General features: G+C 48.0%; 1 long non-coding RNA gene across 1 annotated transcript in view; it reads right to left on the bottom strand.

Annotated features, from left to right (window-relative positions):
* The window catches only part of LOC144827480 (uncharacterized), a 67,938-nt gene extending 41,403 nt beyond the window's left edge, over positions 1–26,535 (bottom strand). The window contains exon 1 of the long non-coding RNA XR_013610206.1: positions 26,324–26,535. This is a non-coding gene — a long non-coding RNA (uncharacterized LOC144827480). The remainder of the gene's footprint in view (positions 1–26,323) is intronic.
* Between the last annotated feature and the right edge of the window lie 344 nt (positions 26,536–26,879).

Here is a 26,879-nt window from a genome sequence, read left to right as displayed (position 1 = left end):
CGAAGGGGAGGTAGATGTGAGGGGAGCAGGGGTCAATGGGGGCTGCGAGTGGATGCTTTTCATGGTTGAGGCAGTGTCTTCAGCCGTGATCGGTGTCCACTTGGAGATGGTGGGCTGGCTGGTGTTTCTGGGTGATGGGGGGTCATCTGTGGCGCCTGGTGGATGGTCAATGAAGTTGCTGTAGAGGTTTTTGATCTTGAAGTGGAAATAGGTGCCAAGCTTGTTGCAGAGGTCTTGGGATAGGGTGATGTCTGCGGCTTCGCTGCATGGGTTGGTGAATTCTTGAATGACACTGAAAAGTTCCTTGGAGTTCGTGGAATTGGGCAGGATTTTGTTGTGGATGAAGTTCCTCTTGGTGGCTCGGATCAGGTTGTGGTAGTCCGTCATGGCGTCCTTGTAGGTGATGTGATTTTCTGTTGTCTTGGTCTTTCACCAGTTCTTCTCCAGGCATCTGCAGGTGTGTCTGGCTTCTTGGAAATCAGTGGTGAACCAGGCGGCTTTCCTGAGGCATTATCTGTCGGGGTTTAGTAGCGGGGCAAGCTTGTCTGCACAGTTGGAGATCCAAGTGTGGAGTACTCTGGCTGCATCATATGCGTTGGTTGCCCAGGTATGGTTTTCTCGGGTGAGGTTGGAGTTAAGTTGTTAATCAGTAACCTTGCTCCAGTTCCTTTGTGGTGGGCGTGGGGCTGGTTTGGGTGCCTTGGGTTTGTTGATGGCGAAGTGTACGTAGTGGTGGTTGGTCCATGGCGGCTGTATTGTGTGGCTGAATTGGACACTGTTCCCTGTCGCGAAGATGGTGTTGAGGTTGTGTCCAGCTCTGTGGGTCAGTGCATCGACTAGTTGTTTAAGTCCGATGCTGGCAGGGATGTAACAAGGGATAGTGGAGTTGGGGTTGCTGGGCTTGTTGACGTGAAAGTTCAGGTCTCTAATGAATTTTTAGTTTGTTGATGCGATGGAGTGGGGTGCGATAAAGTCGGTGATGGTGGTGGCGAAGGGTGTTTGTGCCGGAGAGTCTGTAGACAAGGGTTCCTTGGAGTGTAGCTTTGGGGGTGGTCTTGATCTGGAAGTGCAGGTGTTCGGCACAGGGGAAGGTTTTGCTGGAGTGGTGAGGTGGAGGGTGCTCTTGTGGTCGATGGTGAGCCCCCCTCCTGGGTTGTTGGGGCAGTCTTTCCTCTGAATCTTGTATCAGTCTGGGATGGCGGTGCTGATATTGGGGGCGGAGGATGCGTTGGCCCAGGTCTCTGTGAAGAAGGTGATGTTGGGCGAGAGGGAGTTGAGTAGGTTTCAGATTTCCATGGCGTGTTTGTGTACGGAGCGTACGTTGAGGAGGATGCATTTTAGGGTGTCACAAGTGCTGGCATCAGAGGTGTTGGAGGCCGCGGTGTCAGTGAGGATCTGGCAGCTGTAGAGGCAGGATAACTGTCCGTGGGTTGTGTCCGGCGAGGCCTGTTGGCATTCTTCCAGTGTTGAGTGCGAGTAGGATGGTGGTGTCGTAGCGATGGGTAGTGGGAAGTCCAGGGTTCCTGGCCCTGGCCGCGGTCGGGTTGCAGATGGGCCCAGACATGCTTGCCTTTGGCATGCCATCAGGGCGCTGGCGTTGCGACCATGCTGCAGCTGCCATTAAGTAGGGGAGGTGGGAGGCAGGAGAGGCTGGGAGGCGGGAGCGGGGGAATTTGGGGGGGAATTCTGGGGGAATCCGGGGGTAAGGGTCTGCAGGAGCAGCAGCGGCGAAAGACGAAAGGAACAGGCAGGCATGAGAACATAAAATAAGTGGTGGAAATAGAGCAAGACACAGATTGGCACAATAACACTGGCACAAAAGGGAAAAAATAAGAAAAAAAAGGCTGAGAAAGGTTACAGTGGTAGCAGACAGTCAGATCCCAGTTGGACAGGGCAGCAGGCGTGGGAAGCAGCCTCGTACCTCCAAAGGAGAAGGTCAGGGTTTGGAGCCAAGAGACGGCACAGCGGAGCTGTGGGGAGAGAGTGGACCCAGACCGAAGGTCAGAGGGTTCTTTGAGGCTCCACTACTGTTCCGGCTGCATTTTCTTTTCAGTCAAGTCTCCCTCAGCCTTCTTAAACTCTTTGTCAGTTTGGTCATTTGTAACCTGAACTCTCTCTCTGCTTTGCTTGTCCTTCAGTTCTTCTGGGAACAAGTTCCTAGAAGACACACTGCTGCCTGCCCTCACACTGTATTCCCTCTCAGTAAATAGAGAGACTCCCACCTCTGGGATCTCCTACTAAGGGCCCACTACCACGTTGTCCGCCATTCACCCATCAAATTTACTCTATCCAGATCCTCAGCATCAGGATCATCATCCTTAGAGTCCTCAGGCTAGGATTACATCCTTATGACTTTCTCATGTCCAGCTATGTTGTGTTCTATCCTGCACACAGCCTGCTCTCCTTACAGAGTTTTTGCAGCTCAGTCCTGCTGAGATTATCCTCATCGAGCCACTATACGTCCCTAATACAGACAAAGAGGTAGGTAACTTACATTTATAAAAAAGGAAAAACAGTCAATCTGAAAGCGAAAGAGAATTTGAAAGGCTTGGGAAGGAGACAGTGGCAGTGTCCCAGACCCGTTTTGTGTTCAGACCTTGGGCAGTAAGATAAAGAAAGCGCTCGTTTTTAAAACCTCCTTATTGTATGCTGTTATTTTAGAAAACTTGATTTGCGCCTTGTGATTATTGTGACTTTTTAAAATTCACTCTCCCCCTGCACCACACGCCTTACTGACAGTGGCTGGAGCCGCCTCTCTGCATCTCCTCGTAGGGGCACTTCCGGTTGCCCTGCAGGAAGAGCGGTTAGCGCTCTAGTGTTGTACTTCCTGGAGGCTACTTAGGCTGAGCAGGGCTGCAGCGCGCTGCGGGAAGGAGACAGTGGCAGTGTCCCCGACCCGTTTTGTGTTCAGACCTTGGGCAGTAAGATAAAGAAAGCGCTCGTTTTTAAAACCTCCTTATTGTATGCTGTTATTTTAGAAAACTTGATTTGTGCCTTGTGATTATTGTGACTTTTTAAAATTCACTCTCCCCCTGCACCACACGCCTTACTGACAGTTGCTGGAGCCGCCTCCCTGCATCTCCTCGTAGGGGCACTTCCGGTTGCCCTGCAGGAAGAGCGGTTAGCGCTCTAGTGTTGTACTTCCTGGAGGCTACTTAGGCTGAGCAGGGCTGCAGCGCGCTGCGGGAAGGAGACAGTGGCAGTGTCCCCGACCCGTTTTGTGTTCAGACCTTGGGCAGTAAGATAAAGAAAGCGCTCGTTTTTAAAACCTCCTTATTGTATGCTGTTATTTTAGAAAACTTGATTTGCGCCTTGTGATTATTGTGACTTTTTAAAATTCACTCTCCCCCTGCACCACACGCCTTACTGACAGTTGCTGGAGCCGCCTCCCTGCATCTCCTCGTAGGGGCACTTCCGGTTGCCCTGCAGGAAGAGCGGTTAGCGCTCTAGTGTTGTACTTCCTGGAGGCTACTTAGGCTGAGCAGGGCTGCAGCGCGCTGCGGGAAGGAGACAGTGGCAGTGTCCCCGACCCGTTTTGTGTTCAGACCTTGGGCAGTAAGATAAAGAAAGCGCTCGTTTTTAAAACCTCCTTATTGTATGCTGTTATTTTAGAAAACTTGATTTGCGCCTTGTGATTATTGTGACTTTTTAAAATTCACTCTCCCCCTGCACCACACGCCTTACTGACAGTTGCTGGAGCCGCCTCCCTGCATCTCCTCGTAGGGGCACTTCCGGTTGCCCTGCAGGAAGAGCGGTTAGCGCTCTAGTGTTGTACTTCCTGGAGGCTACTTAGGCTGAGCAGGGCTGCAGCGCGCTGCGGGAAGGAGACAGTGGCAGTGTCCCCGACCCGTTTTGTGTTCAGACCTTGGGCAGTAAGATAAAGAAAGCGCTCGTTTTTAAAACCTCCTTATTGTATGCTGTTATTTTAGAAAACTTGATTTGCGCCTTGTGATTATTGTGACTTTTTAAAATTCACTCTCCCCCTGCACCACACGCCTTACTGACAGTTGCTGGAGCCGCCTCCCTGCATCTCCTCGTAGGGGCACTTCCGGTTGCCCTGCAGGAAGAGCGGTTAGCGCTCTAGTGTTGTACTTCCTGGAGGCTACTTAGGCTGAGCAGGGCTGCAGCGCGCTGCGGGAAGGAGACAGTGGCAGTGTCCCCGACCCGTTTTGTGTTCAGACCTTGGGCAGTAAGATAAAGAAAGCGCTCGTTTTTAAAACCTCCTTATTGTATGCTGTTATTTTTGAAAACTTGATTTGCGCCTTGTGATTATTGTGACTTTTTAAAATTCACTCTCCCCCTGCACCACACGCCTTACTGACAGTTGCTGGAGCCGCCTCCCTGCATCTCCTCGTAGGGGCACTTCCGGTTGCCCTGCAGGAAGAGCGGTTAGCGCTCTAGTGTTGTACTTCCTGGAGGCTACTTAGCCCTCGCAGCTCCTCGGGCGCGCAGCGATCGCGCGCAGCCCGCCGAAGACCCGCCAAAGAGCTGCCCGTCTGCGCCCGTCCGCGCTAAGGCAGCGCCAGGCGCCAGTCATCCTGGTCTTTCCCTCTGCTGGTTTAGCGGTAAGATGTGCTATTCCAAAGCTGAGCTGTTGGGTCTTCAGCACCCTACTTGTTCCTGTGCTAGACGCAACCCGGCCCATATACGACATCCCCTATTAAATCCCTCTCAATTATGCTCCACTATAAAAACTACACCCAAACTTCCCAAGATCCACACTTTCAGGATAGGTCATCTTAATGTTAGATCTATGCATAAGCATCATTCCGAAATTTCTGACCTTCTTACTGACCACTCTCTCGATGCCCTGTTCATGACTGAGACGTGGCTTCTCGATGAAATGGACTCGGTCTGCAACTTAGCGACCCCCACGGGATATACCATTCACACGGTGAATAGGAGCACGAGAGGGGGGGGGTTGGCGCTTATAATCAAATCCCATCTTGATTGCCAGCTTAGCAAAGTGGACATTAAAGGCAGTGAAAGCGCACGGTTCTCGATCAAAGTTAACCCACAGTTCTGCGCAACTGGCCTTTTGATCTATAGACCCCCTGGCGCAGATACTCCTTTTATTAATTCACTTTTACAGTTTTTGGACACTAACATTCTTAAAACAGCTAATTTTACGATCATAGGTGATCTCAATCTTCATCTTGACAGGGAATCCGAGCCCAAGATTACCACTTTTCTTGCTGATCTTGCGGCCTTTCAACTTAATCAATTTGTGACTGGCCCCACCCATAGAGCGGGACACCTTCTCGACCCCATATTTCCCAACATTACTAGCTGTTCCGTAGGATTGCCAATCCCTATGACCTGGACTGATCACCATCTAGTTACTCTGTCCATCTCTTGTGACCTGAGACCTGTAGCGGTGCCTACCCCATTAGTCCAGAAACGGCCATGGAGAAAACTTCATCTTGAAGATCTACACAATCTCCTGGTATTAAATCCCCCACCCCCTAGTGAAGATCTGGACGTAGGTTATGATCAGTTCTGCCTCTGGATCACCCAGGCACTGGATACCTTGATCCCGGCTAGATGTACCAAGGTTCGCACCCATACAACCAGCCCTTGGTATAATATCGAATTAGCAACTTTGAAAAAGGAATGCAAAAAGGCAGAGAGGTGCTGGAGAAAAAACTACAATATTAACCTCAAACAGGATTATGTCCTGCTCTAAAAAACCTACCATCGTAAGGTTTGCAGAACTAGGGCGGCATATTATGCCAATGAAATCAGTAACAGCTCTAACACCTCGAAAGCTGTATTTAAAATCCTGAAAGACCTTACTGCAAAAAAAAACGTTAACACCACTATCATTTCTCCTGACCTTTGTAATAATATGGCTAATTTCTTCACTAATAAAATCAAGAACATTTATGACACCTTTCCTAAATATCCGCAGACATTGGCTAGCTTTGACCCTACCAGGCCCTCGCTCTCCTCTCTACCTACGCTCGAGCGAGAGAGTTTCCTCAAAATCTGCTAAAAGATTAAATCTGGCTCCCCGGCCAATCCCCTAAAACCGGATACCTTTTGTGAAGCCCACGAATTTATCATCGAACACATCCGAGACATCATCAATATGTCCCTTTCGACCGCTAAAGTTCCCTCCAAATGGAAGCAGGCTTGGGTTTCTCCCATTCTAAAAAAACCCACTTTAGATCCCTCGCTTCCCGAGAACTTCAGACCCATCTCCTTGCTTCCCTGGCCTGCCAAAATCATCGAGGCACATGTCAACAACATTCTATCTGACTTCCTACTCACCAATAACATCTTGGATGACTCCCAACACGGGTTTAGAGCGGGTCATAGCACCGAGACCGCCTTGCTCAGTGTTTCAGAGGATCTCCGTACCATTCTCGACACCGGCGGTACGGCAGCACTGGTCCTGCTGGACCTTAGTGCTGCCTTCGATACGGTGTCGCACGAGGTCCTCTTGATGAGATTGGAGGAAGTTGGTATTACAGGGACAGCTCTGGGATGGTTTAGAGACTTCCTCGCCAACAGGTCTTTCAGAGTCTCTACCCCCCCCTACATCTCTGAGGAACATAGCATTGGACAGGGAGTGCCGCAAGGCTCTTCCCTGAGCCCCACCCTGTTCAATGTATATGTCCGCCCTTTGGCGGAGGTGGCTAAAAGAAACGGTCTGGCACTTGTATCCTATGCAGATGATACCCAGTTGGTGGTGTCACTTAATGACAACAGTGGTCTGGAGGCTCATCACTTTAAACAGACACTTACTGACATCACCGACTGGATGACGGCGAATTTCCTTCAATTAAACGCCGGGAAAACTGAGATATTGCTCCTGGGTAAAAACACTTCGACCTGGGGTGACAACTGGTGGCCTGATGTCTTAGGCCCACCCCCTTTGCCGAAGGAATGCGTTAAAAATTTGGGAGTCTGGGTGGACGGTGCTTTAAAGTTCACTCACCACACTAAAAAAGTAGCTGCCACGTGCTTTGGCATTTTGCGTAACATCAGGCCCATTCTGAAGTTCTTTGACTGCCGCACCCGCCAATTAATTGTCCAGGCGACCATCCTTTCCAGACTGGACTATGCCAGCTCTCTTTTTTTGGGGGCAAATCTAGCTGAAATCACTAGATTGCAGAGAGTTCAGAATGCGGCAGCCAGGGCTCCGGTAGGTCTCCCTCGCTATTCTTCGGTATCTGGAGCCTTGAAAAAATTGCACTGGCTCCCGGTGGGCAAAAGGGTCCAGTTTAAGGCACTGTGCCTAGCTTTTAAAATTCTTAAAACCTCCTCTCCCCCAATGCTTTGCCCGCTTTTGTCAGAATACATCCCTAGAAGATCGCTCTGTTCAGAGGGGCAGCATCTTGCGATCATTCCCCGCACCAGACTGGCCAGAGTGGGCGGCCGTTCCTTTAGCTTTCTGGCGGCCAAGTTATGGAATAGCCTGCCTGAAGCTATCCGTGGGATACAGGATCTCTTAGCCTTCAGAAAGGCTGTCAAAACCCATCTCTTTCAATAACTTTTCCATTTTATAACTCATCTCTTCATTAACTGTTCCATTTTTGCGCCTCTCTCTTTCTGTAAACTGTTTGTTCACAGCGCCGGGACGCCCCTTGGCTGAGGCAGCCGTGCGCTATACAAATCACCATAACATTAACATTAACATTGGATTAATCTTGAATTATTTATGGGATGGTAGTTTAACATAACATTTTATATGGCCCTGCACAAACACAAGTCCAAATCCTCTCCTCTGATCACCAGTTTAAGCAATTGGGTTGTTGGCTAACTGGGGTATGAGCCCTGGTCAAGCAACAGCCACAATCATTTTTTCATGGTCACCCCCCACTTTCTGCTCTAGATGCCGTCTCTGCGGGTCTGCAAGTGGACTAGGACCTGATAACCAGACCCCAGTGCCAGTGCTTTTCCAATTAAATTGTAACCTTTGAATTGGTAAACCCAATTGCTGAGTCCTTTTCACCCCTTGTAAGTCCCTAATGGATAGTACCAGTGGTACCCAGGGTAAGGGTGATAAGAGGGGTTCTCAGGGCTGCAAATAATGTTTGTGCCACGCTGGGTGGCCCGAATAAATGTACAAGACCAGACTATCTGCTAGAGAGTGTATCTGCACACACCATGTGCTGCAGAGCCACACCACTTCCCTAATGTAGGTAAGTTATTCTTAAGATCACCCTCCTAAGCCCAGGAGATAGAGTCCATTATATTAAAGGTGTGGATAAATATGTTACACACACATCTATATATCCCTACAGTAACCCTGTAAAAAAGGTCTTACTGTAAATGACCAGCGGTCCATAAATTTATATGCACTGGCTACAGAGGAAACTCGAGATGGACAGCTCCATTATGTAATAAATTGTGTTATGTTTGCTATCAAACATTATGCTTTTTCCCCAACATGATTCTCGTGCCAAGCGTGAGCTGACATGCAGAGGGGTGCCACCCTACCTCAGTGCCCCCTAGAATTCAAAGCTCCAGTGCCTTGGCAGGCTTCCCTGGGCCATTTGCACCCAAGGCAAGAGTCTTCCCTCCTGGTGGGATTTGCTTGTACTTCCCCAACACAGAGTCAAAGTCCTGGTCAGGAAGGAAGTCTCATCAACACCCTACCAGGAGAGCTAGAGTTGACAGTAATCATGTTGGTGAACAGCAAAGGCTTTCAGCGCTCTTGATATGTAATCTCTTTTCCCAGCCTTGAGGACAATGACCCTTCTTGCTCTGTCCAGCCAAAAGTTGAGAAAATTATGTAGTCAAGAGGCGTACACACCAAAAGGTTAGCCACACCTTTAGGGTGGGCTAATAAGTCTCTACAACTGAAGAAGTGTTCTGCTATTTTGACAGACCCTGAAATAGAGTATTCTGTATAGATCAATGAAAAACACCCTCAGGATATTGTCATTACAGGGGTGGATTTGCTGCAGGGCCCAGTACTCTTAACATCCTCCTAACTAAGATTATGGGGCCCCTGTGGCACAAGAACTTCAGATCTAATTTGAAATTTGAGAAGAGACACAAAGAAGATGCAGTCACTGAAAATAGGACTTTGGACTCTGCGTCAGCCCAAAGAGAGACACAATCAAGTTACCCATCCAGAAATGTAGCCCTTGAATATATCTCATTACTGCTACTACAGATCAAGTGAATGCCATTTTACTGACCAGTTGCCTTGCCATTTAAAACCCCTTTGCCAAGCTTTAAACTTCAGTTTTTCTACATATAAGGGGCCTCTGCAGGAGGCCTTAGGAAGGCCATAGGATGGGATGATAAGTAATGTTAAGTTAAGACATACAGATTGATAGGAAGTACAACTCTTTTATTTTTTATGTGTGTAATGAAATAAAATATTCACATAAGGAATTATGTACGTATTTTGTTGCTCGAAGTACAGAATGTAAAATATATGCTATTTTTTGTCTTCCGATATCTAGTTCTGTACAAACAGAACAATTTAAGATGAAAAAGGGAGCAGAGGAGACCAGCAAAAAAGAAACAGTTGTACCTCTAAACAACTCAGAACAGAAAACATGATGGACCCCAAATGTGCAAAGGGAAACAACATCTGCTGGTAGAAGAACTAAGGAGGTTTTGGAAACAGTGTCAAGAATAATAAAAACTGTGGAAAATGATGTGAATATAAAGGGAGGTTTCCCAAGAACTCAGAACCAGAGAGCTGTAACTCATGCTCTGAGTTGAAAAAAGTTTGAACGAAATATATTGTAGAGTAAGAGAAGAGCAGCAGCTTACAAGCAAACATAACACACTGAGAGTGTAGTAGATAAATCATTAGCCTTGAAGTGTAAACTATCTTAATAATAACGAGATTGGGAACACAGAATAAAACAATGTCGTGTATGAATAGAAAAAGCCAGAGAAAAAGACTGGTTAAGGGTATTAGGTTTTGCAAAATATTCAGTGGTGAATGTAAGCATACTGCCAATACTGAACCTTTCTTTATTGAAGAAAGTTACTTACAACAGAACACATTAGTGCATGCAGTTGAAACAACCAGTCAGTCAGTCAGTCAAAATTACTTAATTCGGTTCATATTAAAACCATAAAAGCATACTAAGCACTTCATGGGGCGTGGTTACGCGGAACATGGCGGCAGGTTAGCGGCCGCGGCACTCCGAAGCTCAGCGTCCCGAGCCCCCATTAGAGAGAGTTCGGAGGGATGATTAAACCATCGCGGTAACCATCGCAGTAATGAGCTCCGCATAACCCGTTTTAGGGACTGCCCCGCAAACGCGGTAAAAACTCTCACCCCTTTCACGCCGAGTCCACCTCCACCTCACCGCATCTTTCTTCGGCTTTTCCTGCCGCACATCTACGCTGATGTGCTGCGTGCCTGGGGGCGTGGTGCAGACCAATCCACGGGCAGGTTCGGCAGCTTTCTGCACCAGGGTCCCAATAGTCCCAATAGCCCCACAGAGAGAGGCGCCTGGTGGCGTGTGGCTGTGGCTTCGAGCCGCCCTGGAGCTCCGACGTGGAAGGCGGCTGCGGAGCTTCCGTAGAGATTTTCGCCCTGGGGAATCTACCATTCGCAGTAGCAACATTGTGCTGTTGGCAGAGGCTGCCGTGGAGAAAACAGGTGCGGAAGAAGCAGACACAGCAGATGAAACTCTGGAGAGTGAGGTGAAGGGGACTGAGGAGGGGGGATTTAGTTCAAGCCCAAGAAGCAGTTCCAACTCCCCCTGCTGTAATAACCTTCGCAGCTAAAGGACCGCAGAATAAGGGAGCCAGCAGATCAAAAAATAACCGCAAAAAGAAGGGGGTGAAAGTTCATTCAATTACTCAATCCATAAAGCCCTTCTGTGAGCAGGAACAGGAGCAGAGGGATTTTGCGCAACCTGCTTCCATAACATCTGGGGGTCTAGCACTCAGTAAACCATCCTCATATTTAGTAACTGAGGTTAAGGCTAAGCGCACATACAGGGGGAGCAGGGCAATCAAAGCAGTACCCATCAAAACAGCACCCATTCCTAGCTCTAAGATTACGCCCTCGTTACGTTCCTTCTTTAAAGTAGTCCCCCAGGTATTGGACTTAGTCCAGGATAACTTTCCATCTGGGTGCGTCTTTTCTCCCTCCGGCCCTTTTGAAACCTCGAAACAGTTACATCTTCTGGAAAATCTTAGTGTCGAATCTCCGCTGGCTTCTGTATCTGCTCTTCAACCTGTGGATCCTTTGGTTTTTGAACCAGCTTCTTTTCTAAATATGGAGGGCGCCCTGCAATCTCTCCAGCCCGTGCAGAGGATTGCTGTACCAGACCATAGTGAACCAGATAACCATACTATGGCCTCTGCAGTTTTGACGGTGCAAAATGGAGAAATTGAGGAGGTCAATTGCACCCCCCTTACTAGCAGTAAACAGGGCTCTTCTCATCCTTTAACGGGAGATTCCCCTTCAACCTCACTTATTAGTAGGGATATAGAAGGAGGCCAAGCAGGTCATAAGGGGGGGACTTCAGCTGAGCATCTTAATTCAGATGACCCAGACCCCTCACTACAAATAACTTTGGATATGCTTCCGACTACAAAAGACTCGCTAATAGCCAGCGGTTATACCGCCCCAATTATTGATCCTTCCTCCAGCATTACAATGGCTTCTCTACAACTTATGTTTTCATCCCTGTCAGCTGACATAAAGAGAGGCTTTGAAGAGTCTGCATCAATACAGAGAGAGATCAGAGACTATTGTGAGTCTCTTGACACTAAGATCGATGGACTCACAGCAGGAACGGAGGTTCTAGAAGAGATAGTGGGCGGATTATCTTTACATCTAGAAGACACTAAGGTTGAAATATCAAAACTCGAGAGAGAAGATTTGTCACTAGCAGAGAGGGTGGAGACATTGGAGAACAATGCAAGGCGATGCAATATCAGAATCTTGAATGTGCCAGAGGGAAGTGAGGGCTCGGATATTAAAGGCTTTATTATTCCACTTTTAAAACAGTCCCTCAATCTTGAAATACCGGAAGAAGAGCTCCTTAAGGATATTCAAAGGATTCATAGAGATCCCTTTAGGCGAAACCCCCAAAGAACAAAGCCCAGAAAGATTTTAGTGAACTTTCACACATATACACTAAAAGAACAGATCCTCAATCTAGCGCTAAAGCAAAAATCTTTAACCTGTAAAGGATTCACCTTTCAAATATGATCAGATCTAGCAGGATCACCCTTGAAAAACAATGGGAACTGGGGAGGAGGGTGGAGGCATTTCGTGATCTGGGTGCTACAGTACAAATGGGCTTTCCAGCAGCTTTAAAGATCATGTTCAACAACAAGATGTTTAACGTTCGCTCTGTTCAGGCGGCAGACGAGTTGTTACTGTCTATTGGGGGGAAAAAGGGGGCCACTGGCTAACTTAAGAGTAAGCTTTCTCTGGGTATAACAACATCAGGTCTTGCAATACCAGTCGTTCCTCATGGTGGTACTCCTCCTATCTTCCTATCTTAGTGCAGCGCTACAGTCGGAATAGTATGATTGTAGAGTCCCTGTCTATATAGCAGTGGAAATGAAGCTAAGTAATCATAGTAAAAGTTTAAGGACAGTAATGTATAAAATTGAAAAAAAAAAAAAAGATAAAGAGTAAATAAAAAAACTCCTGGGGGGGGGGGTCACGTTAATGGTAATGGAAAAAAATACATAAAATAAGGGATATGACAAATAAACACAAAATCCCAAATAACAAAAAAAAATCACAGCATCACTCTGCAGGGGGCTTGTGGAGAGGAGGGAGGGCCATCAGCCGGACTAGGTTGGGGCACTGGAGGTGCTAGAGGGTGGGTATTAAACACAACATTTCCTCAACTACGTTTAGATTTCTGGCTATTTCTTTTTTACTCTAATATGTGGGTAGTGATTCTAAAAACAGCAGGAGCAAGAACTGACTCTCGGGGCACCAAATCTAGAAGATACGCCTACGATAGGGTCCTTGAGTTATGAGTAATCTCAGGATCCTCTCCTAGAATGTTAATGGCCTGCGCACTAAGCCAAGAGCAAATAGGATTATGCAATACCTGCGTGATATAGATGCGCAGGTCATTATACTCCAGGAGACACATTTAATCAAGGCTGAGATGCTCGAAGTGGTTAAAAAAAATAGGTGGATTGATACCTCAATATCCTCTTCCCAAACCTCGAACACAAGGGGGGGTGACCATTCTTTTAAAAAAAAACTTAAATGCAAGAATTATCTCGCAGGAGGTTGATTCTGGTGGGAGATGGGCCATCGCATCAATAGATATAGGGGGGTCTCGTTTGACACTTGCAGGTTATTATGGGCCAAACCAGGATGATTCCTCAGATCTTGAAGCACTATTCTTTCATCTTTTAAATTTTCCAGACCCTATTATTATAGCAGGGAACTTTAACATCGTATTGGATCCCTCGCTTGATAAATCCCCAAGTAGTAGGCAGTTAACTTCTCCAAAAACTAAAGCCTTACTTCTGAACTGCATGAGTCAATACGGTCTCGCAGACATATGGAGGGTGAGAGCAGGATTGGAAACTGGATTTTCTTTCAGAAATTTCAAACATAGGCATCAATCCAGAATCGACTTTTTCTTAATTAGTCGTAACTTGATTGATTCGGTAAAAAATTTAAGATATCAGCCCTCGCATCTGTCTGACCACTCCTTAGTATCATTGACCCTCCACGGAATATTTTCTTCGCCTTCTAGAACTTGGTCTTTTGATCGCTCACTCCTCACATCATCGGATGATATCTTATCTATAAAAACTGATACCCGAGAGTTTATGCAACTAAACATTGGTTCAGCGGACCACTCTACAGTTTGGGACGCATACAAAGCTTTTCTTCGAGGGGTAATTAAAAATAAGGTGGTGTTCCGTAAAAAGCAGTATACCAAAGAAATCGCATCTATTGAATCTGATCTCGGCCGAGTGCTAGCAGAAATAGAAGCTATGCACAGCGCCTCTAATCAGGATTCTACACCCCTGCAGAACAACTTGCGCATTCTGAAAGAGAAATTGGCCACGGTCCTGAATCAGCGTATCCTCCAAAGATGGGAGAGTAGTAAACTATCCCATTTTGAATATGGGGAGGGAGCGGGCAAACTTTTGGCCTGGAAGACCAAAACAGACCAGGCTCGAAACATCATAGCCTCAGTAACCACGAACAACGGCACCCTCTCTTCACACGTAGAAATTAGAAAAGCTTTTAAGGACTTCTTTAAAAAGATATACCAGGAGGACAGGTGCATCACTCTAGATCAGGGTTCTTCAATCTGTGGGGCGCGCCCCCCTGGGAGGGCGCGGCGCCATCCCAGGGAGGGCACGGGCTCCACTTCGATCTTCCCTTTGTGCCCGTTTCTTTGTCTGGGTGATTCTCCCAGGAGGGGGCCAATTCACGGAGTCGACAGCTTCGGCTGCGGTGCGAGGCAGGGGTCTCCTCTGCTAAAAACGAAAGCAAACAAACAGACACGCTTTCAGTTTTAGCAGAGGAGACCCCTTGCCTCCCACTGCAGCTGAAGCTGTCAGCTCTGTGAATTAACCCCCTCCTGGGAGAGTTAGCTCTTCCCAGAAGGGAGAGAAGGTTTCGCAGAGGTCTTGAGGCACGGGCAGGGTGGGCTCTGGTCCAGGGCCCCAGCCTTTCAAGGGGGGTGGGAGTGAGGGGGAGTTGGGGGGCCGGAGTCCTTCAGTTATTTTGGGAAGGGAGGGAGAGGTTGCAATCCGGGTTTGGGCCATGAATCGGGACAGTGGGCTCTGGTCTGCGGTCCTCAACTCATGAGGATCCTTGTGTGTGCACCGAAGTGTCGGCGTTCAGGGATGTTGGTCTGCAGATTCGAATTTGAATCATAAAAGGTGTGAGGGTGGAGTGGTGGATGTATGGGTGGGGGGGATGGATGAGTGAGGGGATGGATGGTGAGTGAAGGGGTGAATGGATGGTGGGAGAGAGGATGGATGCATGAGTGGAGGGATGGATGGGAGTGGATGGATGTGTGTATGGTTGGAAGGGTAGATGGATGGGTGGAGGAGTGGATGGATCAGTGAAATGGTGGATGGATCGATGGGGGGTGGATGGTGGACGAGTCGGTGGGGGGATGGATGAGAGAGGTGATGGATGTATTGATGGGTGAAGGGATGAATGAATGGATGGATGGATGAGTGAAGGGGTGGATGTGGGGATGGATGGGTGATTGAGGAGGGTGGATGGACGGGGGATGGATGGAGGAGTGAAGGGGTGGATGAGTGGTCAATGGATGGATTCATGAGTGGATGAGTGGATGGATGAGTTGGTGGATGGGTGAAGGGTGGATGGAGGGATGGGTGGCTGGGTGAGGGGGGAATGGAGAGAGAGGGGGAGGATGGGTGGATGGATGAGTGATGACATGGATGAATGATTGGCAGAGTGGATGGGCAGGTGTGTGCATGGATGGGTGAGGAGAGGAGCATGGAGATGGATGGGTCAGAGAGTGCATGCATGAGTGGGGGGGAGGGTGGAGAGCAGGATGGATGGGAGGATGGATGAGTGTGGGGTTGAGTGGGTGGACGGATGAGTGACTGGGTGGATGGATGAGTGGGTGGGGGGATGGCTGGATGGGTGAGAGGGTGGGTGGTTGGATGGATGAGTGGATGGATGGATGGATGGGTGGAGGAGTGGATGGATGGGTGGAAGAGTGGATGGATGAGTGGAGGAGTGGATGGATGAGTGGAGGAGTGGATGGATGAGTGGGAGGATAGCTTGGGTGAATGGTTGGATGGATGAGTGGGTGGATGGATGGGTGGAAGAATGGATGGATTGGTGAGGGGATAGATTGGGTGAAGGGATGGATGGATGATGGATGGATGGGTGAGGGGGTGGATGGAGGGGTGGATGGAGGGGTGGATGGGTGAGATGATGGATAGAGGGATGGAAGGTGGATGGGTTTGCAAATGGTTGAAGGGGTTTGGATGTGGATGGGGCTCAGATGGAGGGACGGAATGAATGGTGGGGGAGTTGGTGGATGACAAGGTGTACATGATGGATGGGGAGGGTTGTGATGACTTCCTTTGCTTTCTTGGTGCCATGAGAGCTGTGGTTCAGAGTGGAAGGAATTTGAATTGTTTGGCTGCTCCCTTGCCTATGTGTTAGTGTTCTGTATTCTATGTGTGCTCATGTGTGGGATCTTTGCATCATGCGTGTGACATTTTGCGTGACGTCCAGCTGCTACTTGAATGCGGGGCCCCCATGGGCAAGGTCGGGTTCCATGTTTTGGGTTCCGCTTGGTGAAGCACCCATGGTGTGTTCCCTATAGTGGGTTCATCACGGCGGTCCTCCCTTTGGTTCACTTGTGCATGGTGCTTTACATCCTACAATGTATTTGTTTATTTGTTGGGGAGTTTGTGAGATTGGGTTCTCAGCACTTGCGGTGTTGAAGACTAGGTACCGTTTAGAACTGGATGTGGAGCACAGCCTGAGGATGGCAGTGGCAGGGATTCACCCACAGATTGAGAGTCTAGGTGTGGCTGGGCACGGCACACCCGTCATATTCATGTTGGTGGTGTTGTTGTTGATCTGTGTCCTATGTAAGGCAGGGCATCCTAGTGGGGAGAATTTGCGCACATTTTGACTTGGAGGATTGTGTTTTGAGTTGTCTGGTATGCCTCTGTCGTTTCGTCACACCCACTCACAGGCCTGCAGTTTGCTAGGCACTCTTGTTGTATTGAGCATTGTTTGCCGGATATGGCTCGTGGTGTGCCCGTGGCAGTCGATCATGTGGTGTGCCGGATTCCCGAGGTTTCTGTCGGGTGGTGGGGGGGCCCAACATCTGGGGGAATTCAGCTGGGGGGGCTCAACCTGGAAAAGTTTGAAGACCTCTGCTCTAGATAATGTAGACAGTTGGCTAGATGGTGTCTCCCTTCCATCACTCTCATTAGAACAGAGTGCTTTTTTGGATGGGGAGGTTACAGAGGAAGAGGTTACATCAGCTATCCTGGGAAGCAAGAGTAACAAGGCAGCTGGCCCTGATGGCCTTCCAGACGAAATTTATAAAAATCTGGCAGCTGAAATATCACCTTTTCTTGTTATACTCTTTAACTACATACTGCAGGACGGGGCCTTACCACCAACATCCTGGAATAGTGCGTCTATCACGCTTATCTTGAAACCAGGTAAACCTGCTAACAACTGTGGTTCGTATCGCCCTATATCAATCCTGAACACGGATTACAAAATCTTCCCATCTCTGTTAGCAAATAGGTTGGCCCTGGTGGCCACTGACATTTTACATCTTAATCAGAAGGGCTTTGTGAGGGGTCGGCAGCTGTACGAACTCACGTACGATCTCAAAGGTGCCATAGATATAGCAATTAAAGATTCTATGCCTTTGTCTATCCTCACGTTGGAGGCTATCAAGGCCTTTGACAGGGTCAATTGGATTTTCCTGTTGGGGGCCTTGAGAAAATTCAACCTGGGAGAGGGTTTTTGCAAGGCGGTTAAATTGCTGTATAATTGTCCATCAGCCTCCGTGTTAGTTAATGGGGCTCTGTCTGAACCCTTTGCAGTAACTAGAGGCACACGGAAGGGCTGCCCTCTATCCCCCCTCTTATTTGATCTATATATAGAGCCCTTCGCACAGAGATTAAGAGAGGATAATACCATCAAATCCTTCTTATACGGGGATTGGGAAAAGAGGGTGGCCCTATATGCAGACGATATCATGATAATGACCTTGGATATTAGCACCGCATTTCCTGCAGCAATTAAAATAGCACTGGAATTTGGGGAGGTGTCTGGTTACGAGGTAAATGCCTCCAAAACCGAGGTAATGACTTGGAACGATGATGCTAGTGGCTTTAATCAACATCTTAGTGGAAACTTGCGCTATTTGGGGTAGAATATCGTCAAAGATATCACCCAGATTGCCCCTTTAAACTTTGCAGCAATAGCAAAAGAGTGTCGTAAGCTGATGCGATCTTGGCAACACCTTCCCTTGTCCCTGTTGGGAAGAGCGAATCTTGTAAAGATGAGAATTCTACCTAAGGTTTCTTTTTTGTTTAATACAATCCCACTTTTTTTTTACCCTTCTTTACTGGTAAAGTTACAGGGAGAAATTTCTACCTTCCTATGGAAAAACTAAAATCCTAGGATAGCCTGGAAAAAGATCAGGCGTCGTAGGGAGAAGGGTGGACTGGCGGGCCCCGATATACAGATATACGCGTGGGCGTTTCAACTCTCACACTCACGCATGCTTCTCAAAACACCAACAGATGAGGGAGTAGGCAACATGTTCTCGGCTCTCCTACGCTGCGAGGGAATTGGTCAATCAGGTTACCTCTTCAAGTTTGGAGATCCCAAGTTTTAAAAAAAAGTAAAATTGAAGGTGCTTCATGTCCTGGCAAGAACTTGGGCAAAGATCAGATCTACAATTAATTTGGGGTACTATTCCAGTAGATCTCCAATTTGGGATCTACCCTTGGCTCCAACTGGGCGAGAGACGCATTAGCACTCCCATTGAGAGAAGCTGGAATATCAACCTGGGGAGATTTGTTTGGTGAAGGGACCCTGCTTCCTTGGGACTATCTAGTAAATAAAGTGGGGCCCAACATGTCTAGATTTAAATATCTACAAATTTCGAGCTGGGCTCAAGCTGCTACCACTCAATCTGCACGACGAACAAATTTGCCACTAGGAGGAGGCTGTGAACACAAAACCCTTCTGGTAGATAAACCACCAGCAAAGAAAGAGATCTCTGTGTGGTATAACTTAATATTAGAAGAGATCGATGGTAACTTCCCTCTCCCAGAGTGCTGTGGGGAGAATTAAGGCCAGGAATACATGTGAAAGATCTCTGGTCATTCTCCTGTAGGGTCCTTTGGGATTTAGTTAAACCAGTTTGGCTGCGTAAAAACCATCTTTTTACCCTACATAGGGCGTACTACTCCCCACAGAGGTTGTGAACGTTTTCTCTTGGAGGCCCTGTGGCCTGTCCAAGGTGTGGATTTAAAGAGGCCCCGGATACTCATATGTTCTTCGATTGCCCCCAGTTGACGATCTTTTGGGACTCAATAAGCAGCAAACTTTCATCTTCCTTGGGCTGCAATGTAGGGATTAATCTCTGCATGGTCATCTTTGGAGTTGTGGATAAGACTCGTAGTCCGGCAAAGAACTTATTATTTTATTCCATCCTGGCAGCTCGAAGAGAAATCTGTAAACATTGGAAAGATGCTTCCCCCCCTACATTTAACGATTGGTGTAACTCTATTTTACAGATCTCGAAACTAGACCTGGTTAGAGCAGGGAATAAAGAGAGAAGAGCCTTTTGGCATTTGTTGGGCTGGTCAAATTGAACCTTTTTTCTTTTTTTTTCCCCCCAGGTCCGATGATTACACTGCCATGGTTCAATCATTTTGCTTATACCCGACTAACTGTTGGTATTAGCCATGATAGCATCTGGCTTATTTGGTGTCATCTGCCACTTGTGCAACAAGGTTGGTTTGTTGGGAATGAGTCAGATGTTGCTGAAGGGATATGTTATCACCACCCGTTTATCGTCCCAGCCAGTTTCGACTGAGTCAGCACGACTGTACTCTATGTGCCTCACTACCTGCTTTTGGAGCATGGCAGCTAGAAACCATGATTGTGGATGAGGATAATAAAATTAAAAAAAAAAAATACTAAGCACTTCATACAATCAAATAAAAAAAAGCCCTAGATTACAATAAAACTATACAAACATTAGATACATTCAATACAGATAATCAATTCATTTTTAAATAATTTCTAAAAAAAACTACATTACCAGATTGGAGCATCCTTAAATTCAATTAATTCAAGCTAGTTCATAAGAATGACCTATACACGACTTATTTTTCTTCTTTAATCTGACCGTTGCGGTGAGAAAGCTAGCAATGTTAAAAATCTCCCACACATTCGATAGCAGCTACAAATAAAGGAGAGTTGGCTTGACTTGCAAAAAGCCTTTGGGGCATATTATCAAGTAAGGGCGTTACATTATCGCCGCTTTTATCGGCAGGAAACTGACGATAAAGCGGCGATAATGGGCTTGATAATATGCACTATGAATTCCAATCGAAGCCCAAGTTAGATGTGAAGACATCTAACATGGGCTTCGATTGAAATTCATAGAGCATATTATCAAGCCCATTATCGCCGCTTTATCGGCAGTTTCTTGCCGATAAAAGCGCCGATAATGTAACGCCCTTACTTGATAATATGCCCCTTTGTTTTTTAAAATTGGGAGAATAAAACGCTTCAGAATTTGAAAAAAGTGCTCACAGAAAAAAATAAAGTGCATTGTGTCTTGAAACGAAAAACCATCACAGGAACATACCCCCAAATCTTCCACCCTTTTCCAACCCGCAGGTTCAGCGAGGAGGAAATGAAATTGATTCAGCCTGAATCTGACCAAAAAAACCAGTGATTTTGGTTAGTGACGATGTTCAAGTATGGTTCAATTGCACAAGATGTTTTTAGCAATTGTTGAGCTCTTACAGTCGGCTTAACAAACTCCCTTTCTTCTCTAGCCATAGAAGCCATTAACAAATATGAATCCTTTACCCATTTAATATCCCCTTTCACCAGCCTTTCAGGTTATGTTATGTTAACTTTATTTTGTATAGCGCAACGGCTACTCCAACGGAGTGTCCCGGCGCTTTATAGTGGCAGCTCATAAAAAACATAACAAACATAGATATTCAGAAAACAACTAGATAGCACAACTAGAGAGTAAAAAGCCAAGTTTTTAGGCCTCTCCTAAAAGACAACAGATTGGAGGTGCAGCGTAAGGCCAGTGGCAGAGTGTTCCAGAGCTGTGGCGCCCTCAAACCAAAGGAACGACCCCAATCCGGGCCTTCCTGACTCGAAGTACCACAGCAAGAGACAGAGAATTAGAGCGCAATGCTCTGGCAGGACGATAAAAAGCAAGCCTACGTTGGAGATATTTAGCTCCCAGACCAAAGAGCGCTTTATGAGCCAGGGTCAGTGCCTTGAAAATGATCCGCTTACGGATGGGCAGCCAATGGAGTGACTGTAAGAGACCGGACGCTCTGGCTTGCCTGTGAAGGCCAAAAATGGCACGCGCCGCGGAATTCTGCACGACCTGTAATCGCTGCAATAAATAATCCGGGAGACCCAAATAGAGCACGTTGGCATAGTCCAATCTGGAGCCAATCAGAGCTTGCACCGTTATCTTCCTGTGCTCTTCGGAGAGCAGAGGAAGAAACTTCCGGAGCATCCTAAGGATGCCGAAACATGAGCCCGTGAGGCCGAGAATCTGAGATCTCATAGTCAGATTGTTGTCGATCTTAACTCCCAGGTGTTTGGCCACCTGGGATGCCTGAGCTGGGGGAAACATATCTGTGGGCCACCATGCCTGCCAATCAGGATCCGCGGCACAACCAAAAAACAGCACCTCCGACTTGTGAGAGTTACATTTAAGGCCGTTCCGCTGGAACCAATTGAACACCACCCCGAGACAATCCCGAATGCTCTCTTCATCAAAATCCTCCCCTTTCCTACATGTGAAGAGAAGCTGGGTGTCATCGGCGTAAGAAACGATCTGGGCCTCACAAGACTCCGCCAGTGCCGCCAAGGGGGTCATAAAGATGTTAAAAAGAGTCGGGCTCAACACAGAACCCTGCGGAACTCCGACTCCCAGTGGCGGCATCTCAGCAGAACCCGGGGGGACCCAGACCGTTTGTCGACGGCCAGCTAGAAAAGATGTAAACCAGCTGAGCACCGTCCCCCTCAGACCGATGTTATATAGTCTGGCGAGGAGCCCCTCATGGGGGACGGTGTCGAAAGCCGCCGACAGATCAAGCATGACCAGCATGGCTTTGCCTCCAGAATCAAGAACCTCCCTAATAGCCTCAGACACTTCTAACAACGCCGTCTCGGTACTCAAATTGGGCCGGAAGCCAGATTGAGACAGGTGCAGCAAATTATTAGACTCCAGAAAGACGGAGAGCACACTATGAATGTGCTTTTCCGTAATTTTTGCCAACGCTGGAAGCAGCGATATAGGCCTATAATTGGCCGGCGCCTCAGGGTCTAACCCCGGCTTTTTGAGAAGGGGGATCACCATAGCCTGCTTCCAGGCTTGCGGGACCATCCCTTCCCTCAAGGAACCGTTCAGAAGTGGGTTGATCAATGGGTTAACCACATCGGCCATCCTCGCCAAGAATTTGGCCGGGCAAGGGTCTAACGGTGACCCAGATTTAAGATTAGCTAAAAGTGCCAAAGATGTAGAAAGAGAAATGGGCGGGAAGACTGACAAGACCGAGTCAGGAGTAGGCACAGAATCTGACCCAACCCCACTGCTGGAATGAACTTCCCCTGACTTTCCCAAAAAGGAGTCCTGGATCGATTTGATCTTATTAGTGAAAAACTGAGTGAGGTCACATGCCCAAGCCTCAGAGGGAGAGGTTTGAGAGAGATTAGATCTAGGGGTTATGAACTCCCTTACCACAGTAAAGATCTCCTTGCAGGAATTAGAAGCTGCCTCAATCCTCCTTGCAAAAAAGTCCTTTTTCTCACGAAGGATATCACGGTGATAGGCTTTAATAACAGTCCTATACGCAAGTCTAGCCACCGGGTCATACTGGGAGCGCCAAACTCTCTCGGCCACCTTGCACTGGCGGCGGGCGGAAAATAGCGCTTCCGTGAACCACGGAGCAGAGACCCATTTAGAAATAGCCCTAGACGCCCGCACCGGGGCAAGGTCGTTCAGCATATCAGTCAGCCACAACTGCAAGGAGTCCACATCCTGCTCTAAGTCACCTGTGAGGGGACACGGATGCTCAAGAAAAGCCTGAGCTAAGGTCTCAGGAGTGACGAGATGGAGTGCCCTAGAGGCAGACCCCTGTGGTCTGGACGTAGTGCTAGACAGTTTCTCTCTACCACGAATACAGAACCTGGCAAGCATATGGTCGGACCAGAGCACCGGGACAAGCTCTATATCCTCCAGCGGCGCAGTGGAGAAGACCTGATCCAGAGTGTGACCCTTGTCATGTGTGGGGCCAGATAGAAAAGGCACCAGACCAAGGGGAGCCGTGATGTCAGATAGCTTAGTCACCTCTGGATCCTCGCCTTCATCCATATGGAAATTAAAGTCTCCTGCCAACACACAATGCTCCACCCTCAAGGCTAGCCCTGCCATGGCAGCTTGGAGATCGTCAAAAAAAGATCCCGCCGGGCCAGGGGGTCTATAGACCAACAGCCCACTAAAAGCTTGATGGGGGGCTAGAGTAATGGAGAATGCCAGGGACTCAGAACCTGTGATCGGTTCTATCGGAATGATGGAACAGGTAGCCCGCTTCTTTACAACAAGCGCCACCCCCCCTCCTCTCCCCTTCAGTCTATCTTGACGGAAGATGTTATACTGAGATGGAATAGCCGTCAAGATATCCGGATTGGATGACTCACCCAACCATGTTTCCGTTAGCATCAGACATAATGGTTGTTCCGTCGCAAGGAGATCATAGATCTCCAAAGCGTGTCTGCACACAGATCTGGTGTTGAGAAGTAGGGAGAGATGTTTAATTCCAGCCTCTTCCCTCTGTGACGTCGCGGCCGGCACACCGGCGAGTGTCCAGCCACATCCAGGGCAGAACCTCTTACCCCTGTAGCGTCCAGGAAAGACTGAACGACAAGTACCAGACATATTTTGCAGGGAGCAAAGTTCCTGCGACGAGTAATGAACCATCCTTCTAACCTCTGCGGAGAACCCTGGGACACCCGACCCGTCCGCCACTCCGCCGCCTCTGAGACGCTGACGGGCGCAGACGGGCAGGACTCTGGCAAGACTCAGGCAAAGCGAAGGCCGACCCGCTGCGCGATCCCGCTGCGCTCAGAGGACTGGTTTAAGTAGTGCCTCCAGGTGAGGATCAAAGCGCACCACCAGGACACTCAATATGGCGCTGAAAGAGCGTCAATGCCCTTCCCAAGATGGCGCCCGATTGGCAAACTCGGGAGACCCCCGACCACCCCGGAACCGGGCCCGCTCGAGCAGCGGTGTTCAACAAATTATTGTGCAGGTAAGGGGAGAGCCCAGAAAACACCTCCGATTAAAATCAGGGGGAAAACACAGAAAACGAACAGAAATACAAAACGGGCACTTAAAAACGAAGCGCGCTCTCCACGCAGCGCAAAAAGCTATAATGAGCTGCCAGCACCTGGCAGATGATTCCTATCAAGGTGCAAACACTAAAAGGACCGCCTTAAGTAGTGCCTCCAAGTGAGGATCAAAGCGCACCACCAAGACACTCAAAATGGCGCTGAAAGAGCGTCAATGCCCTTCCCAAGATGGCGCCCGATTGGCAAACTCGGGAGACCCCCGACCACCCCGGAACCGGGCCCGCTCGAGCAGCGGTGTTTAACAAATTATTGTGCAGGTAAGGGGAGAGCCCAGAAAACACCTCCGATTAAAATCAGGGGGAAAAAACAGAAAACGAACAGAAATACAAAACGGGCACTTAAAAACGAAGCGCGCTCTCCACGCAGCGCAAAAAGCTATAATGAGCTGCCAGCACCTGGCAGATGATTCCTATCCAGGTGAGTTACATATCTCCGGTCGGCCCAATTTTACTGTCAGTTTGTGAACATAACTCAGCCAGGGGATACGATTCCCATAGTCAAGAGCTAAACAATCTCTTAGGATTTCCTGGTTCAGCTCTAATTCAGGGTTTAACCAGGTTAAAATCCATTTTTAAAGAGGTGCAATGGCTATTAAATCCTCCACAAAACCAGCTCCACACTCCTGATGGGCAGTGTACAAGATGTAGATTGTGGGACAGATAAAATATTTCTACAAAACTTGTTCGCAACTACTTGGATTGCCTTCACATTCCTAATACCCCAAATATCCGCACCATACATTGCGAGGGAGATGCAGTCAATCTATCTCCTCCAGACTTGTAAATGCCTCAAATCTGTTATGGGTAGGTATAGTATACTCGTAGATTCCCTGGGCTTGTATTTTGTTCATTCGTTCAGGCCTTCCTCTTACCATTGGTGGCATATTTCAGTAAAAAACCCAAAAGGAAGAATACTGATACCAACCTCACTTAGGTGCCTAGTTCCAGCCCTATCTAAAATCAATTTTACAATCTGTGGAGACCCAAAATTCAATATCACACAGTCACCTCTACTGGTTTTGACCGAATTCCCTATCCAGGCAATCCTACGGGTCATTTTAAATTCTTTAAATAAACGACTACCTAGCCCTGTTAAGATATTTAAGTGGTGGAGAGCCTTATTCTTAAGGGAAACCCAATGTTCCTCCGCTCCGGTTTGCAAGGGGGGTACATTTGACAGAATAACTGTATATGGCGTAGCCTCAGGAAATAGATGAGCCTGTCTGCTCTACTTTGACAAAGAAGGTCTCCCTGGTCCAACCCATTATTTGTGTCCCCACTTAAATCATTCCTTCGCCTTTCATTGACTTGTAGAACATGCTTACTACCTGTGATTACTGGGGGAGCTTGGGCAACAGCAGTGCAGCCTACACCAGCCATAGTTGGGGTCTGGTTTACCACAACAACTAATTCCCCAGTTAAGGCAGTGGGCACGCTAGTCCTTCTACTAGAAGGGTTAGGTTCAGGAGAAAGAAGCTGATTCTCTATTACACTCAATCTGGAATCTATGTCAGAGAGTTTAGAGGAAATGGGTTTCAGCAATGCCAATAATTTCTCCTCGAATTTTGCTACATTTTGATCGTCCAGGTCGCAAGACACCTGCCCAGACCAGGCCTGTGAGATAGTGCTTATTAAACTGGGTGTACTTGGGGTGATAGCCTCGTGCGCACAACCTTTCTTGCCCCGGGTACTCCCTCTAATTTTTTGCACTTTGCTGGCCTGGTGTAAAGTAGCTGGCAAGCCACCTGCTTTCCTTTTTTAACTTTGGCGGACCGTACACTCCCCTTCTTTTGCATGAGTTAATCGATGATGGCGAGTCAGGATTTTACAGGGCGAGGGGCGTGTAGGGGTAGAGACCCCTGTTTTATTAGATGCATCATCTATTGAGACAGCCAGTATTAAAGTTCCAGAGTGCTGCATCAATTCTACATGGACATCTAATTTGTCTACTATTTCTGCTGTTTCCGGTACCAAAAAGGGGCCAGTTAAAGAAGCTCCAGCGGAGGTGCGACGATGGTCTAGCGAAAGTCTCTTTGGGTCAGCTCTATCTCATGATTAAGTACTGATTCTGCTCTTAAAAGGAAAGCATCAAGGGTTCCTACCACCCCTGAACTCCCTGCCCCCTTGCAACTGTCCTTGTTCATGATTAACAGTTACTAGAACACACAGTTGTTAAAATATACAGGTGACAAAACATTAAAAAAGTGCCTTAGAATTTAGAGTCACTAACCAAGTCTTTGGAGACACAGGAATGTCAATAAAAAGGAGGTGGCCCAGCCCTGCCTCCTCCTGGCTACGACGGGCACGGACGGCCCGCCCTCCCACGCTGCGGGAGGCACTCGGTGAACTTAAACGCCTCCCGGTGCTTTCCTGCGGCGTGGTTGGTGCGCGCGGGTAGGGGCTGGCAACTCAGCGGTGGACCAGAGCGGCGACGTGGGCCCCCCCAAAGGTACAGCGGCAGTGGTAGAGGCCTGAGATTCGCTGGAGCAACAGTTTTTAATGATTGGCTTGAACAGTCAGCCCTATTCACTGGTTGCTGAACAGTAAAATACTGTATTATGGCTTGTGATTTGACAGTTGAATGTTTTCCTGTTGTTTATTGGTTGTGATGTGAAGGAGCGTACACGTGCTGCACTTTTCCCACTTCTGTCAGCGAGCGGGTTGCCTGACCCTTCCATCGTGGAGGACTGTGAATGCCCGTGATCCTGTGCCCAAGCCGGACACAGCTTTAGAAACCTGTGCGATTCGTATGACTGGGTTGGCACTGGTGAGCAAAATATTCGCCA

Source organism: Lissotriton helveticus, chromosome 4_1, assembly GCF_964261635.1.
Source record: "Lissotriton helveticus chromosome 4_1, aLisHel1.1, whole genome shotgun sequence".
Lineage (NCBI taxonomy): Eukaryota > Metazoa > Chordata > Amphibia > Caudata > Salamandridae > Lissotriton > Lissotriton helveticus.
Note: the sequence above shows the minus strand (reverse complement) of the source record. Positions and strands in the feature narration are given on the sequence as shown.